This window comes from Carassius carassius, chromosome 50, assembly GCF_963082965.1.
Source record: "Carassius carassius chromosome 50, fCarCar2.1, whole genome shotgun sequence".
Taxonomy (NCBI): Eukaryota; Metazoa; Chordata; class Actinopteri; order Cypriniformes; family Cyprinidae; genus Carassius; species Carassius carassius.
In genome coordinates, this window is record NC_081804.1 from 4,685,717 (window position 1) to 4,702,378 (window position 16,662).

Below are 16,662 nucleotides of genomic sequence, written 5' to 3' on the forward strand. Positions count from 1 at the left end.
ATAGCACCAACCTGCACAATGTCTTTTAAAACAAGGTTTAAAAACAACAGAACTATTCCACTGAGTGTCACGGCTACAAAGCAGATTTTAGTATTTAAATAGCAGCTTCTGGTACAAAGAAGTGAGTATCTTGACAAAAGGCCTGCTGAAGAAACAAACAAATCGTCACGTCTAAAATCTGCATTACAGAGCTCATTAAGGGCTGGCACAGTGCAGTGAGCTGGAGAGGAAAGAGGAGAAAACCATGTGTGTCTTTCTTACTTATGGAACCTGTGAATGTCACACCTCCGCAAGCAAAGAAAATGAGAGAGAGAGACAGTGAGGAAGAGAGAAAGAGAGATACTGTACCCATACATTTTTCACTAACTGCAAAAGCAACGCCTGTTGTGTCTAAACGTAAAAAAATCAATGGTTTAAACCAATTAATAGATTTCATTAACCTTCTTTTAAGAAGATTCTGTCAATTAGCAGCTAAGACAAGCTTACAAGTAAAGGAAAAGTGGTCAGTAAAATTATTTACCGCCATTTTCAGCATTGTCAAATAACTGCCATTCAGGTTAACCGTCCCCTGAATTCAATCTTCACTTGTCTCAACAAGACTCATTTAATAATGCAGCCACTTGTGAAAGATAATGAAGGATTTACCTTTAGAGCACAACACATGTAAGATGTGAAAGAAAGGCTGTTGATTTCAAGACAACTACATTACTGATGTAGGAACAGGGCTTGTGGCTTGTCTTTTCTCATCTTTATTAGGTCTGACAAGGTCTTTGTGCTGATTTGTGTATTGGAAACAAGAAGACCACTTTTTTTCAGCTTACAAGCAGAACGTGGAACCAGGCCAGAGGGAATTCTGGTAATTGTGTTGCAAGCGCAACATTGACCAGAAATTATTACAATAATTGCTTATCAACAGCTTTCCTAGAACCAAAAAATTACAGAGCGCATTTCTAGTAAATCACAAATTCCTAAACCCTCAGGAACAGGGTGTGAAGCCAAAATGACATTCAAATTAATGTGAAGTCAGTCACGTAGAACTTTGGGATCTTTTTGGAGGTCAGCCATCAATCTTCATTCAATACTTCAAATGACTTATTTTTCATATTTAATGACTCTAAGCACCCGTTAAGGCCTGAATCAAATGGAAAGAAAGATTATCTAGCTGTCTCTGAGGATCTGACAGATAGCATGCTTGAGAGAGGTGATGTCCCGAGTGATGCTACTGGCTAGGAGGGCCAAATTTTTATAGCATGCTCTCTGGGGAAGAAAGAACAGTAATTACTATGCCTTAATACCTCCTTATCAAACACAACTACAACTACTAAAGCTTTAATGACCCATGATGGCTCTGTAAGGGCAGGAACCGGAGGCGTGCGGCGGAATGACAGCCTCTAGTTATCGTTACCGTTAATTTTTTTGGTATGGAAAACAGGTGCAATGAAAGTGAACGGTGACCGAGACTGTCATTCTGGCGAACATTTCTATGTGTGTGTGTTATGAGTAACTTAACTTAAAAAAGCCATATAACATTAGGTTTGGAACAACATTAGAAGGATAAACAATTATTATTATTATTATTTTTAGTTAAGTAACGTTAACGTTATCCCTTTTGGTCACTTTTTGATATTACAAAATAATAATAATGATAAAAAAGGTTTCTTCAAACCAATGTGTGTGAAAGAAAGAAAAAAAACTAAACAGTCACTTTTTGTCATCTATAAAAATGAACTAAGACACAAATATACTCTACGAATAAAAACAAGAAAATTAAAAACAGATTATTCAGAGCAAATTGTATGAAACTGCTCTCAGAAGTTGCACTAAAATGTAAAATCTTAATATGACAGGAATACATTTAGTAAATAAAAACTTTATTTTCATTTAAATGTACCTCTGTTTTCCGTTCTAATTAACGTTAAATTAAACAACGACAAACAAACGAACTGTCATTTAACGTACCTCAGAAATAAGACCGTTGACCCCTCCTCAAGCACGAACCGAGCTGTCATTGCGCTTTCCACAGCCTCGATATCCGGTAACGGGCTCAAAAATCAGACTACAGCCTCGAAATGAACTCCGCTCACGACGGAAATTTAAAGCACATCCGCTGAGAAACCGTCGGAGTATTCGCGCCGTTCCACGAGACCCCAGCGAACTCAATTCGGCATCACGCGACGAGAGCGCGCAGATCGATGAAACTTTCAACAGCGCGCGCGTCTTCCTGTAGTCCTTTATTTTAATTATTTATTAACCTTGCGTCTTCCAGTCTTTATTCTATATTTAAAATCGAACTGTTTGTAAATTAAATTAAAACCTCTGCGATGTCACGTGCCATCTGTAGCGTCTTCTTTATTGTTCTATCTACAGACATAACGGGCTCCGTAATACATCCGTACACAAATCTCTGGTAATCACAAATGGCCTACAATTCCCGGGAAGTACGTCATGGCATGAGCCTATTTGGGGTCTGTGATTCGTGATGTGATGGCTCCATCTGCAGGATTAAGACATACTGTTCATAATAGAAATTTTACCTAATCACAGACATCTTTCAAATACAGTACCAGTAGTAAATGCATGTCTTGCAGAAACCTGTTTACACAGAGATTAATATTCTGACTAATGTTGCAGGACTGTTAACGCTAGGAGCTGTTCGTGTCTATGTATCGCATATGCACACAATGAAAGTGAATGGTGACTAGTTATAAACGGGGATAAATAAATGATGACAGAATTTTCATTGCTGTGAATGAATCAGATTACAGTTGGATCCTTGTCCATGTTGAGATCTGAGTATAATGAGCATAATGGTTGCTTTGAAAGACATATATTCGATTTACAGGTTTGTCAAAGGAATTAGTCTGGAAGCAGCAGCATGCAGGTCACGAATGAAAACAGAATTTCTTTCTGGGATTCATCTTCACTGAACCCAGCTCCTGCCAAGCTGATTTTGTTTGTCCCACCATCATTTTTATTGCCAAACTATTGCAAATAATAATAATAATAATAATAATTTACAAATAAATAAATAAATAAATAAATAATAAATATAATAATAATAATAATAATAATAATAATAATAATAATAATAATAATGCAAAGAAATAAAAATAAATAAAAGGCAGCACAGGTGTTAGTCTTAAGTCTGAAGCTCCAAGAATAAACAACGAATGCTTTATTTACATCACACTTTCATTCTTGTTTAGGATTGAAGGGAAGGATTTAAGGAATGATTTAAAAAAAAACAGTACAGTGCCGTATGTAGTAGGTACTCATAACTTTGAATTTTATAATTGTACATTTACAATTATGTCATTTTTACTTGTATATAATTTTTACTTATTATATCAAGGGTAGAATAAATCGACATTCTCTGTGATCGATTCGCGCTTCGGGTAGCATTTTTCGACAAGGCAGCAAAAATCGACAGACTCTGCTATCGATTCGAGCTACGGTAGCATTTTTCGACAAGGCAGCACAAATCGACAGAACACCGGTCCAAACCGAGCTAGTGACCTGTCTCCGAAACCAGCATGTGTTCAACCGAATCGCCAGCACTCTGCGGCAGAAGGGCATCAATCGGACCGGGGATCAATGCAGGGAGAAGATCAAAAAGTTGAAGCTGGAGTACAAGCAGAAGACTTTGAGATCCGCGAGGTATTACGAGTTGATGGAAAGGGCGCAAAGCAATCGATCCGCCGCAACCTCTGGTTCGACTTTGCCTTTATGGGGCGGTTCGGTGACGAACCAGGCGACCGAAATGCAGGGGTCAGAGGCTCCGGGTCACCCGCCCAGAACATGTGAAATACTGGAGGTCAAGACGGAGGTGATGAGCTCCGATGATGAAGCGGCGGGCCCGCCTGAGATGATCTATGAGTTTGGACCTGTTGATGAGGGTGATGAAGGCGCTACTGAACACAAACATGCGACTCCAAACACAGAGGAGAGCACTGAGATGGATGGAGAGCAGGGAAACACGCATGTCATCTGTTCCCCTTCAGGTATCCTAAACAGTCTGTTGATGCATGGATGGATTGATGGATGGATGGATGAATGGATAAACAGAAATGGATGTGTAAATACTAATAAAACAGTGCAACAGGAACCAAACATCATCTGCATGATGCACTATGCAATGAATATACACAGATGTTCCACTATACAGACATTTGTTGCATAGATAGATAGATCAGTGTTTATATATGCATACTTCTCAATAATTGAGATTTTTTTTGAGGGGGGCAAGTAGTTCAGGAAAAACACAATTTTATAAAAAATAATGTAATTTTTAATGTAACAACAATAATACTTTGTTGTCCTTTTCTTTATATGAACAGAAACAGACTATTGTTTTTAATTTGCAATAACGCATGGAATTTATAGCGATTCATGCCAGCTATTAATTCAGAAACACTCTTTTTCTTATTAATTATACAATACAAATTGGTTAGAAATATTCAACTAATTAGAACTAATTCTAATCACAGGTTATTCTTGCAATTTTGACAATCACGATTTTGAAAAAAGTCTTGATATGTGTTAGCCAAGTAGAAAATTATTTAAATCAGCATAATATCAATAACAGTATACAATTTATAAGCAAAAAATAAATGTTTATTTTTGAATTATATAAAAAAACATCTGCCTTGATTTCAGTAGCTACAAAGAAACCATAACAAACCACCATCTGCTTAAAACAGTACACAGTTGTTCAAAAGTTTGGGGTTGGTAAGATTTTTTAAAATGTTTTTGAAATTTTTTTATTTGTTTATTTATTTACTTTTTGCTTAGCAATGATGCATTTATTTAATCAAAAATACAGTAGAATCGGTAATATTAAGAAATTTCTATTTTAATGCTCTATTGAACATTTTATTTATTCCTGTGATGGAAAACATCATTTTCAGCATCATTACTCGAGTCTGGAGTGTCACATGATCCTTCAAAAATCATTCTAATATCCTGATTTGATCCTCAAGAAACAATGTTAAATTGTTGATCTTCTTAAAATATTTGTGGAAACCATCATACATTTTCGGAATATTACAAAATTCAAAGGTTTTATTTGAAATGGGTTTCTGCAACATATTTTTTTACTGTCACTATTGATCAGTTTAATGCATCCTTGCTGAATAAAAGTATACATTTCTGTAGAAATAAATACAATTGTACAGATGAATGGATGTCTATGAGCCTGACCTACCAGTTTTAGCTGATATTATCCATAATTATTTAGAGGGTCTGTGCAGTTTAACAATGCACAGGCATTATTGCAGTATTTATGCCAAACCCATTGTTTTGTCTCTGTTGTTGGCAGTGTTGTTTGCCATCCAGTGCCTTACTTTCAGCACTGCAGATGTTCTTTACAGTACCGCCATGATATCACACCAGCTGTCGCTTTAATACAATTTTGAGATAATTTTTTGTTCAATTTTGAGATAATTGTTTCGTTCAATTGTGTAATTAAGTTTTTATTAGGTCTTTTTTTTCCGTCTGCTTGACTGATTTAATGTTACATTTTTGATATCATACCACAGATTGCATTGACCAGAACATGACTGGCTCCTCCGGTGCAGGTGTATCCCCGGCAACAGCTCCCATGGCAATGAGAGAAGGAGGTAGCCATGGCAACCAAGAAGGGGGTTCCGGATCGTTCCATCAGAGGAAGCGTCGCCGAGTGGGACGAGGGAGCAATGGGGTGTTATCGAAAGCTCTGGCGGGGTATCTAAGTTGGCAGCAGACAGCAGAAGAGCGTTTCCTGGCTCTGGAGGAGGCCCGGATGCTGCAGGATGCGCAGGCTGAGCAGCGGCGGGAGCAGCAGGAAGAGAGACGAGCAAAGCAAGAGAGAGATCATGAGTTTCGTCTCATGTCTATGTTGACCAGAGTTCTGAGTTCATCACGTGGGACGGAAGACCAGAGTGCTTCTACCAGCAGGGAAACGCTCCCGGTGCCCAGCACATCACAAACCTTGTTCCCCTGTTTGTTACCCAACAGTGCCAAAGCTGTACCCAGCATGCTTTGGGGTGATCAAACGGCCCAGTACAGCACATACCTGTCTCGCCGTGGAAACAGCATGCGGCTGCACCAGGGAATCCTGCAGGAAGGCTACAACCAGTATTACGCCAACAAGCACGATGAGAATTCAAGCCCTCACGTTAGTCTCCCTGAAAGCAGTGCTGCTTTAATATTAGCGATTACAATTTTCTGCATGAAACATATTGTACTATGATCTGGATTTGGAAAAATAAATTAAACATTTTATACCTATATAAGATTTATTTATTTTTTGGTAAGAAATGTATACTTTTATTCAGAAAGGATGCATAAAACTGATCAAAAGGGCCAGGAAAGACAATGTTATAAACAATTTATTTATTTATTTTTCATCAAAGAATCCTGAATAAATGTATATTACAGTTTTCACAAAAATATTAAAAACTGTGTTTCTTGAGCAGCTAATCAGCATATTATTAGACTGATTTCTGAAGGATCGAGTGACACTGAAGACTGGAGTAATGATGCTGAATAATCACCTTTGTATCACTGGAATAATTGATATTTTAAAATGAATAAAATCAAAAAGAGTTATTTAAATTATCATATTTTTAAAAAATAATGCTGTTTATTTTTGAGCTAATAGATGCAGCCTTGGTGAGAAAAAAATAAATAAAATAAAAAAATCTTAAATCCCAAAATTTTGAAATGTAGTATAAGTATATAAAAGTATAAAATGTATCAAATATTTTTCGAAGTCCAGAAAAAAATGTATTCTACCTGTTTTAGGCAGAAAAAGTAAATAAATAAAAATTACTGCACAGCGCAGAACCACATTTTACTGCACAGTTCACAACCACATGATGGTAAATAACAGTCATGTATAAAAAGTGGTGGAAGGGGGTTAAAATAAAAGCCTAGATTAAATAAAATTGTCAAAATATTGAATTTTTAAGTAAAGTGTACACTTCCTGTGCTTGGCCTTTTTGTCCAATTTAATTACCTCTTTTTCTTAATTGCTTCATTTTAAATCATCTTGCTGTGTGACATTCATGCTCATTTTTAAATCATTTTCATCATTAATTTCCAAAACAATATTCAAGTTTAAATCTAGATTAATATGATCTAAAATAAAACCGCTTATGTCAGAGAGGATTTGTGAAAATACATGACCAATCTTCAGTCACTTGCTTAGTTCATTCTTTGTATGAGAGTACTAATTTGTTCTGATATTATAAACCTTGTATAAACAGAGTATTTGTTTTAAAGGCACTGCTTTGTTTAGCGCAGAGGCCACAAGTCTCTTGGGACAGCTTCTGCTGTGTGGTAACTTCCTGTGGTTTTTAATATTTATTTCAGGGCATTATATATTTAGGAACCAGTGAAAACAAGCTGTGCTTTGACCTGCTGCAGAAAAGGGTAAGAAATGTGATTTACTTGTTTAGCATTCATTAGCAAAGATCCTTTTTCATTAGTGATGATTTTCACCTGATGAGTAATAAAATGAAAAGAAAATCCCATTAAAATGACACAAAGTGCTATATATATATATCACGCTATCATGGAGTCTTGTGGAATGTGCTCTTTTGCCCAGTGAGCAACCACCCAAAACACCCTAGCGACTTAATTAAAACAAGATAAATGCCATTCAGAACACCTTAGCAACCACATACCAATGTCCTAGCAACCATCTACAACACCCTATCAAGTTCCAACACCACTCACATTGCCTTCAGAAGAATACTAAAGTGTTATTACAACAATAAGAAAATCGAAAATCTTTAAATGCACAAAAATATAAAGAATTGTCATTGAGTCTGGATATTACGTGTCATAATGGTTGTTGACCGATTCTTGGTTTCTCCAACAGCTGATGTGACCTGACATGCTTCACATTGAACCTGCGTTCTTACAATACCCCGACTGGAAAGGCCACAGTTTGTAAGCGGCCGTTATTATTTTGTTTTGTTTTTCTGCAATATCTATCATTAATTTGACTCTCATGTTTGTGTTAAATCCCATGCTCAGCTTTCATTTTACAGTATTGATGTTCTTGGGTCTTTCTTTTCCCCAAAGCCTTCGAGAGGAATTTGCTAAGTTCCTGTCAGAGTACTGTCGTTCTCCCAAACCCCTAAAACCAGAGAATGTGAGTGCTTCTGCTACATCAGCATTATATTATTTCTGGTATTATTTCTGTTTGTCTTCCTCTTTCTATTGAAAGAAAAATCCAGACCACATGCTTATGTTCTTTGTTTCTTTCGCAGGTTGTTGTTATGAACGGTTGTGGGTCTGTGTTTTCGGCTTTGGCAGTTACATTCTGTGACCCAGAAGGTATCAGACCATCTGGTCACCACATAATATTGTCTAGTCTCATGTCTAATTGTGTTGGGATTATGTAGCATTTTTTTACTTTCTCACTAAGGCTGCTTTTATATGATTAAAAGTACAGTCACATGATCCTTTAGAAATAATTTAATATGCTAATTTAATATTTAGTGCTCAAAAAACATGGCACACACACATATATATATATATATATATATATATATATATATATATATATATATATATATATATATATATACAGTACAGACCAAAATTTTGGAAACATTACTATTTTTAATGTTTTTGAAAGAAGTTTTTTTCTGCTCATCAAGCCTGCATTTATTTGATCAAAAATACAGAAAAAAATGTAATATTGTGATATATTATTACAATTTAAAACAATTGTTTTTAAATTTATTATACTTTAAATTATCATTTATTTCTGTGATGCAAAGCTGAATTTTTAGGATCATTATCACATGATCCTTTAGAAATCATTCTAATATGATGATCCATTATCAAAGTTGGAAACAGTTCTGCTGCTTAATATTTTTTCAGAACATGTGATACTTTTTTAGGATACTTTGATGAATAAAAAGTAAAAAAAAAAAAGAAGCTATGTTTTTAAAATATAAATATTTTGTAATAACAAGATACACTACTGGTCAGTAATTTGGGGTCAGTAATTTTTTTCTTTCTTTTTTTAAATAAAATCAATACTTTTATTCAGCAAGGATGTGTTAAATTGATAAAAAGTGATAGTAAAGAAAATATATTAGAATATATATTATTATAATTTTTTATTTATTTAGAATAAATGCTGTTCTTTTTAACCTTTTATTCATCAAATATATTAGACAGCAGAACTGTTTCCAACACTCATAATAAATCAGAATATTAGAATGATTTTTAAATGATCATGTGATAGACTGGATGTTACATGTGACACTGAAGGCTGGAGTAATGATGCTGAAAATTCAGCTTTGCATCACAGGAATAAATTGTTTTTTTTAAGTATATTCAAACAGAAAACTATTATTTTAAGTTGTAATAATATTTCACAATATTACTGTTTTTTCTGTATTTTTGATCAAATAAATGCAGGCTTGATGAAGAAGAAGAAACTTCTTTCAAAAACATTAAAAATAGTAATGTTTCCAAACTTTTGGTCTGTATTGTATATATATATATATATATATTAGTATGTAAAATGTCAGGATTGTTTATTATTGATTGTTATTAACATCTTACTGACCCCAATTGTTTGAATGGTTGTGAAAATTGGGCAGGTTAATAATCATGTATAGACCAAAAGCAATATCTGCTTGCTGAAAATCAGAATGTTAGTTATCAGTAATTATTGCATTTTAATGAATTGAGAAAAGATGTTAAAAAAAAAAATGATATTGTGTGTGTTGCCATTCTTATCCCGTCGCCCTTCTGTGGTGTGATTACGGAGGATGTGGGCTTGTACAGCAGTGTCAAACTATACCATGTGCCACTTTATAGTCAGGTGGTTAGAAAAAACATAATATTTCATAATGTAACATTGCCAAATTATAGTGGATTTCATGTAGCTTTTCAATTATATTTCTATTTGTATTTTATTGTGTTGGTACAGCCAACAGGAAGTGATGTCAGACCATTCCAGCTAACTGTCGAGAAATTGGAGAACTCTCTAAAAGAGGCCAAGAAAGAGGTAATTTTTTTTAAACTTAATCATATAGTGTATGTTCATGCTTGAAACTCACACTGCATGAATCTCTTAAAATTGTACTTTCTTTATATAGGGATTGAACATCAAAGCCCTTATCCTGTTAAACCCCCACAATCCTCTGAGAGAAGTGTACTCGTCTGAAGAGTTGATCAGCTTTCTACAGTTTGCCAAAATGTGAGTTCAAACGGTTTCTCACAAGCATTGAACCAGAGCCATTCTTTCATTCGGATTCAGATCTTTGATATCTGATATAAGCCAGTGACATGTTATCATTACAGAAATATTAATAGTATGTTATTACACAACCGAAAATGATCATATTCACCCTCATTCCAAGCTCATATAACTTTGTTTTAATTAACACAACAGATGTTTTTAATAATGTTTATGCTGCTCTTTTTCCATATAATAAAGGCATAAATTGACCAGAGACACAGAGCTACCATAAAATGATCAAAAAAATCACATTTGAACTTCACAGTTGACACCCTATGTATGTGTTGTAGGAGTAATTGCAAGTTTTAGAACAGCACAATGAATAAATGATGAAAAACTTTTCGCTTGCCTAACTTATGGGTTTGTGATCGCACTTTATTTTACAAATGTTTTCACAAGCTTCATTAAGTTGCACGCTATTGACAAGAATTTACATTTGTGTTCACAACTGTCATTTGAATTTGAATTTCTGCCTTCAGCAGCACTAATTTATTCATTCTTTCTCTCATTTGCTCCAGGCACAAGCTTCATGTGATCGTGGATGAGATTTACATGCTGTCTGTGTTCAACGAGACGGACACGTTTCGGAGTGTTCTCAGCCTGGATGGGTGAGAGACATTCACATAAACTATCTCTCTTATTTCTGTGCTTTTTAAATTCCAATTTACTTAGTTTTCTGCTTAATGAACTAATATAAGCCTTTAGCTGAAATTGAAATATACTTCATTACACATCAAAGAAAATTGAATCTTGTGTTTAATGAATTCTAGTCTAATCCCTTAAAAGTGTATTTTACAATTTGTTGACAGAATTACCAGTTTTAGCTGAAGTATTATTTTAATAATCTTTATTGAAATGTCAGAAAGGGCTCTTTTTGCTCTTGGTACATGTGAATATTACTTGTACTAAGCAAACTACACAAACGCTTCCACAGGTTGCCAGATCCCCAGAGAACCCATGTTATCTGGGGCGTCAGTAAGGTATGTCACTATTTCATCTGTCAGAAAAGCATTTCCTCAGATTCTTTGTATAGCTTTATTGCATTCAAACATCATTGTGTACATATAGGACTTTGCTATGGCAGGAATGCGAGTTGGCATGGTCTACTCGGAGAATAGAGACTTGGCTCAGGCCCTGGATCAGCTGCGCTGCTTCCACGGAGTCCCAGGATACACACAGTAACAGATGGCCCAGCTTCTCAGAGACAGAGGTGCTGCACATTCTCTTCCTGGCTTTGTCAATGTTTTGTCTGTTTTTCGTTTTATGGTTGATTCACAATTCCCCTACATTCCTTCCCATCTAGTATGCAAGATTACTGTGAGAAAGTTAAAAGGATGGTATACTGTTTCTGGTTGGTTTTTCCATGCTTTTTTGGACTTGTTTACATGACTCAGTTTTCAACTAAAAATGTCAAGCTTTTTATGCAATTTTGGCCATTCATTTAAACGAAAATGGCATTTGGGGGCCTGAAAGCGCAAAGTTTTCAAAGTTCATTTTTTTGGAAACTATACAGTTAAAGTGAATTACGTGTGGAAATACGTATGTGGTCGTACGTGTTGTGTTTCTTTACGAAGTAACATCACCAATGTCACTTTTTGAACTTTTCAAAAACAAAGGAAAAACTTTTTTGTGTATTTTTGTTGTGTAAACGTACCCTTTAACATTTTGCGCTATATGCATTTATTCCCAATTTTGGTGTACTTGCTTAATTCAATTCATTTACTTTTACTGCACAGTGTGTTTTGTAATTGCAATAAATTTGGACTGAAGCTTTTGAGCTAAGTTTTCTAAAGCCATATATACAATTGCTTTTCTAGATGATCAGACCAAAATTTAAGTCAATATTCAAGTGATGACCTTCGTTTCTGGTAAGCAATTGACTACTGGATCTCGAGTCACTGAGTTGAACTCAAGTACAGTAACAGTCTATTTCATGAACGAGTCATTTAGACTGATTCATTGACAAGAATGATTAGTTAACAACAGCACGTGGCTGAGTGAGATTCCTTGCTGCGTCTAGACTGGCTGAATTTTTGCACAGGTCTGCGGGTTTCTTCATCTTGGCGGACTTGAGCAAGGTGAGCACATTTCAGAACAGATTTCTCCACCTAAACTCTTTCAGATCAGTCAAGTTCAGCCAGTTTCTGTATGATGTTCTGGTGTTTGGGTAGTATCTGAAGGAGAAGACGTTTGCTGAGGAACTGTCTCTGTGGAGGTGTTTCCTCAAGCACAAGGTTCTGCTGAGCTGCGGTCAGGCCTTCAGCTGTGTGTCTCCAGGCTGGTTCAGAATCGTCTTCACTGATCGCCTGCACAAACTACAGCTAGGTCTGTTGATCATTCTCCTTCACATTTCAGTTCCTGAATTCTTGTAGTGTCTCCTTTGTAGTCTGGTGATGTGATTGGCATTTATTCCTTTCACATCCTTGTTGTCCAGGTGTGCAGAGGATTAAAAATGCATTAGAAGAACTTCAGGGCTCTTCAGTGCTTGAGACAAAGTGGATAACAAGTGATGAACAGGATGACAGCTGTGGGACAGCGAGGAGGGAAGACACTAAGACAATGGATGAGGGCGAAGAGCAGACACTCAGGACCTCAAGCGTTCAAACCAAAATTGACACAATGCACATTAAGACAGAGCCCATCTCACTGGCTGATGAAAACTTTACAGTTCTTAATGGCCAAACTGACGTCCGCTCAGAGAGTCTGGACTCTTTGATTGGTACTCTGCGACAGCAGATCCACGTGTCTGATTGGCTGGAGAAGCAAAAGCCTAAGTTAGCTGCTGGACAGGACCCAACCCAATTGGATGTTTTCACAGAACTTCTCGATAAAGCCAGGCAATAGAGTAACAGTTGGTAGAAACAAGTTTGTGCAAACACAACTGTCAATACAAATACTTTTTTTAATAAATGATACTTTCACATAATGTCCAGTTTAAAGGTGCCATCTGTCATATCTGGCAAAAAAATCAAGTCATACTCCACATTCCATACCAGATGGGGGCAGTATGCCTCAATAAAGTGAATTGGTCTACTCTAGAGTAACAAACGAGAAATGGCAGTCTCTATGCTCCGCCCCTACCTTCACAACAACCCTAGAGCATAGCTGAAGCCTATAAGAGGACGTTTTGCCTCCAGAGGAACCTTGGGTGATGTCAAGTGATTTTGAAACATAACATCTTCAAGCTACTCCCCTTCACCTTTACCAGTGAATATGTTCATATTCGTTTTGTTCATATTACATTGAGTTGCATATACACATTATTTGAATCAAATTAATTTGACAGACAGCATTCTGTCAACATCATTGGTCAACATCAGACAGCTGATGTTGACCAAGCTAGCGCCAACCAATCTTTAAATCTGTAATTTTACTTTTACTTAAGTATATTTTGTTTGAAGTATTGTACTTCGCTACATTTTAAAACACATTAATTACTGAGTAAAAAAAATAAAAATACAAAAAATAAATCGCTCCCTGGAAACTACGGCAGTAAATAATGGCCAGGAGGGCAAACTGGCGCTAAAATCACAAGAAAGATGCAGACGGTCAAAACAGGCGTTAGTGGTGCAGACACCGCTGAAAACGAAACCCCGTCATATTCTGAAGTTGAACTCGAAGGAAATGAAGTGAACCCCTGGCCATATGTATGCTCTATTATGCAGTGTAAGCTGTACTTGCCTAGGAAGACCAAACTAGCAGCTTATAAAATCTCGACAAGACATCAACCCTTCGCAAAATGTAGAGGTAAGCTAAATAATTGCATCGTTGCATTGGTGGTTAAAATGAAGTTTTGACATTTTAGCAAGAGGTTTTGCACAAATTAGCCAAAAAGACAGTGGTGATGAGTGTGCTATTTTTGTTTTAATGATGTGCGCGCGCATTTATAGTGCGTTCTTTCACTGTGTGATTCAGTCTCCTAAAATGCATTTAGAATGATCACAAAATTGAAGATATAGGGGCAGAAGATTAACATATTTATATAATTTCATATATTAAATCAAAATCACACAAAGAATACCATCTTTTCCTCCAAAAATCATCATGAATATATACATACATATATATATAACAGTTCAGTAAACAAGTTAATTAAGAGACTTGCGTTTTAGACACCATATTGCCTTTTTTAGCTCTATTTCTACAACAGAAAATAATTCCAAACACAACCACCAAAGCACAGTTTTGCGTCTCTGAGCAACGTGACAGTGTTTCGTTCCTGAATGAATCAACCGTTTAAATGATTCGGTTCAATCGCAATGACTCACTTAATAACTGACTTGCTGACACATACTGGCCATTTTAATTTCACATTTAAAGTATCTTTTGATTTTTTTTAAATAATTAATTTCGTATCATTTCAAATGAGTATTCAACATTTTATGTCTTGTATATCAAAACATTATTCATGCATTTGTAACTGCAGGTTAAATGCATTCTTGTCCTGCACTAAACAGTGTAATACATCGAAATGCCACTTCCAATGAATCTTCTGCATTTCCTCTGCATTAAAAGATGAGTTTGTTGATACTGATTTGCCTGGTAACAGCCCACATTTTTTATTATTCTAAATAACTGATTCCTTTAATTAAAAACAACTAGTTTGAGATTAATAGACCTATCCCAGGGGTGTCAAACTCAGTTCCTGGAGGGCCGTAACCCTGCAGAGTTTAGTTCTAACCCTGCTCCAGCACACATATCATGTAGTTTTCAAATAAACCTAAATGATTAGATTAGCTGGATCAGGTGTGTTTAATTAGGGTTAAATCTAAACTGTGCAGGACTGTGGCCCTCCAGGAACTGAGTTTGACACCCTTGGCCTGTCCCATTTTGACTAGTTACTTTGACAAGTAATTTTTACTCTGAGTAAATTTTAAATGAGCTACTTTTTACTTTTACTTGAGTAGATTTTTAGACTGGTACTTTTACTTGTACTTAAGTGAAATTTCATTAATGTATTGGTACTTTTACTTGAGGAAGAATTTTTGTACTCTTTCCACCTCTGGCCATCGCTAACATTAGCAAGTTTATAGAACAGCCTTCGATACATTTCTATGTTATAACTTCCCGAAAAAGAAATACACAAACATTTAAAACAAACTTCTAGTGAAATACTAACAGCATCTAACTTACCAATCCAAAAGAAATGTTGCAAGTTCGGTGTCGAACCTCATTTCTTTCAGGTCCATCAGTTGTCTCCAGCGATTGAAAGCAGTGCCGATGTTTACTCTGGCTCGGCTCCTTTTCTTATCGGATTTGATTTGTGATTCTGAGCGCGGTTGTTTCCCTGTAGCGGGTGGTGGTTTCTTGCCAAGGGCTTAAGTCATCCTTCCGCTCTCTTCCCTGAACTGAAATGAAGTAGTGGGCTGTACTTTCCACATGATTGACATCAGGTTAGATTACGCCCACAAGCCGTGCGAGTTATTCGTGTATTGCAGGTTGGCTGGTGGTTATGTTGCCCGCATACCGCCTCCCATGGCCAAAACTGGTATTACGACACCTGTCGGGCCGGGGCTAGTAATGCTACTGCTAATTAAGGTTGATATCTCTGCAGCACTATAACTTGACATTTTTTTAATGACATCATCGCCCTTATTTCTTCTCATACTTTTGATGCGTGTAGGTCATTTTTTTGTATATTTTTACCTCAATTTTTGCACATGGCACCTTTAAAGGCAAAGTCTGTAATTGCAGAAACAACACAGCGGCGATCCCTGTAATTAGAGACGGAAACAATTATGGAGAGTCACCACAGCAGTAAATGAAAATGTTGTTATTGTTGGATGGTTTTTATACTTTAATTATTACCCTGGCTGTCACAGTAATTGGAGACTGACCCTTTAATTGAACTCATACCAACTTCTGAGCATCCAATCTATTGTCTTTGAGTTGATTTAAAGAGGTCTTTTTGTGAGGAATCAATTTCTTTCAAAATAAGAATTTGGTATAATGGAAATACATTGTAATTTTTGGTACCTAATACTTGCTTCTCAATTCTATTTGCTGCAACAAAAAAAATAAAAATAATAATTCCTTATTCTTAATGAGGATTTTAGTCCTATTTTGTTCTCAAAATTTGTTCTTAAATTAGATTTTCTGTAAAAAAACAACAAAAAAACAACAACAACAACAACAACAACCTTGAACCAAGATGAATTTACTTAAGAAACAGCATTGCACAAGCTTTTATACATTAAATACACACTTTAATACATCTTTAATACAAGTATATTTTATTTGATAGTGCAGCAAGACAAAATGCTGATCAAGAATTCCAGATCAGACAAGTCTTCATATCTTGTGAAGTGTTATTTCTCAAGTAAATTGATCTTGTTTTTAGATATTTTTACTTAACAGACTGTGTGTAGCACCTGCAACTCTGCACGTCCTTCCAAAGGATTCAAACATTA

General features: G+C 35.8%; 1 protein-coding gene and 1 pseudogene across 3 annotated transcripts in view; one reads left to right on the top strand and one right to left on the bottom strand.

Moving 5' to 3' along the window:
* LOC132133192 (furin-like) overlaps nt 1-2,433 on the bottom strand; it is a 108,976-nt gene extending 106,543 nt beyond the window's left edge. For 2 of the 3 annotated variants that reach the window (XM_059545950.1, XM_059545948.1), the window contains exon 1: nt 1,960-2,308. The gene's annotated coding sequence lies outside the window, so the exon portion shown is untranslated. The other variant, XM_059545949.1, reaches the window with a different exon arrangement.
* LOC132133314 (1-aminocyclopropane-1-carboxylate synthase-like protein 1) lies at nt 1,343-16,111 on the top strand (annotated as a pseudogene).
* The last annotated feature ends 551 nt before the right edge of the window (nt 16,112-16,662 follow it).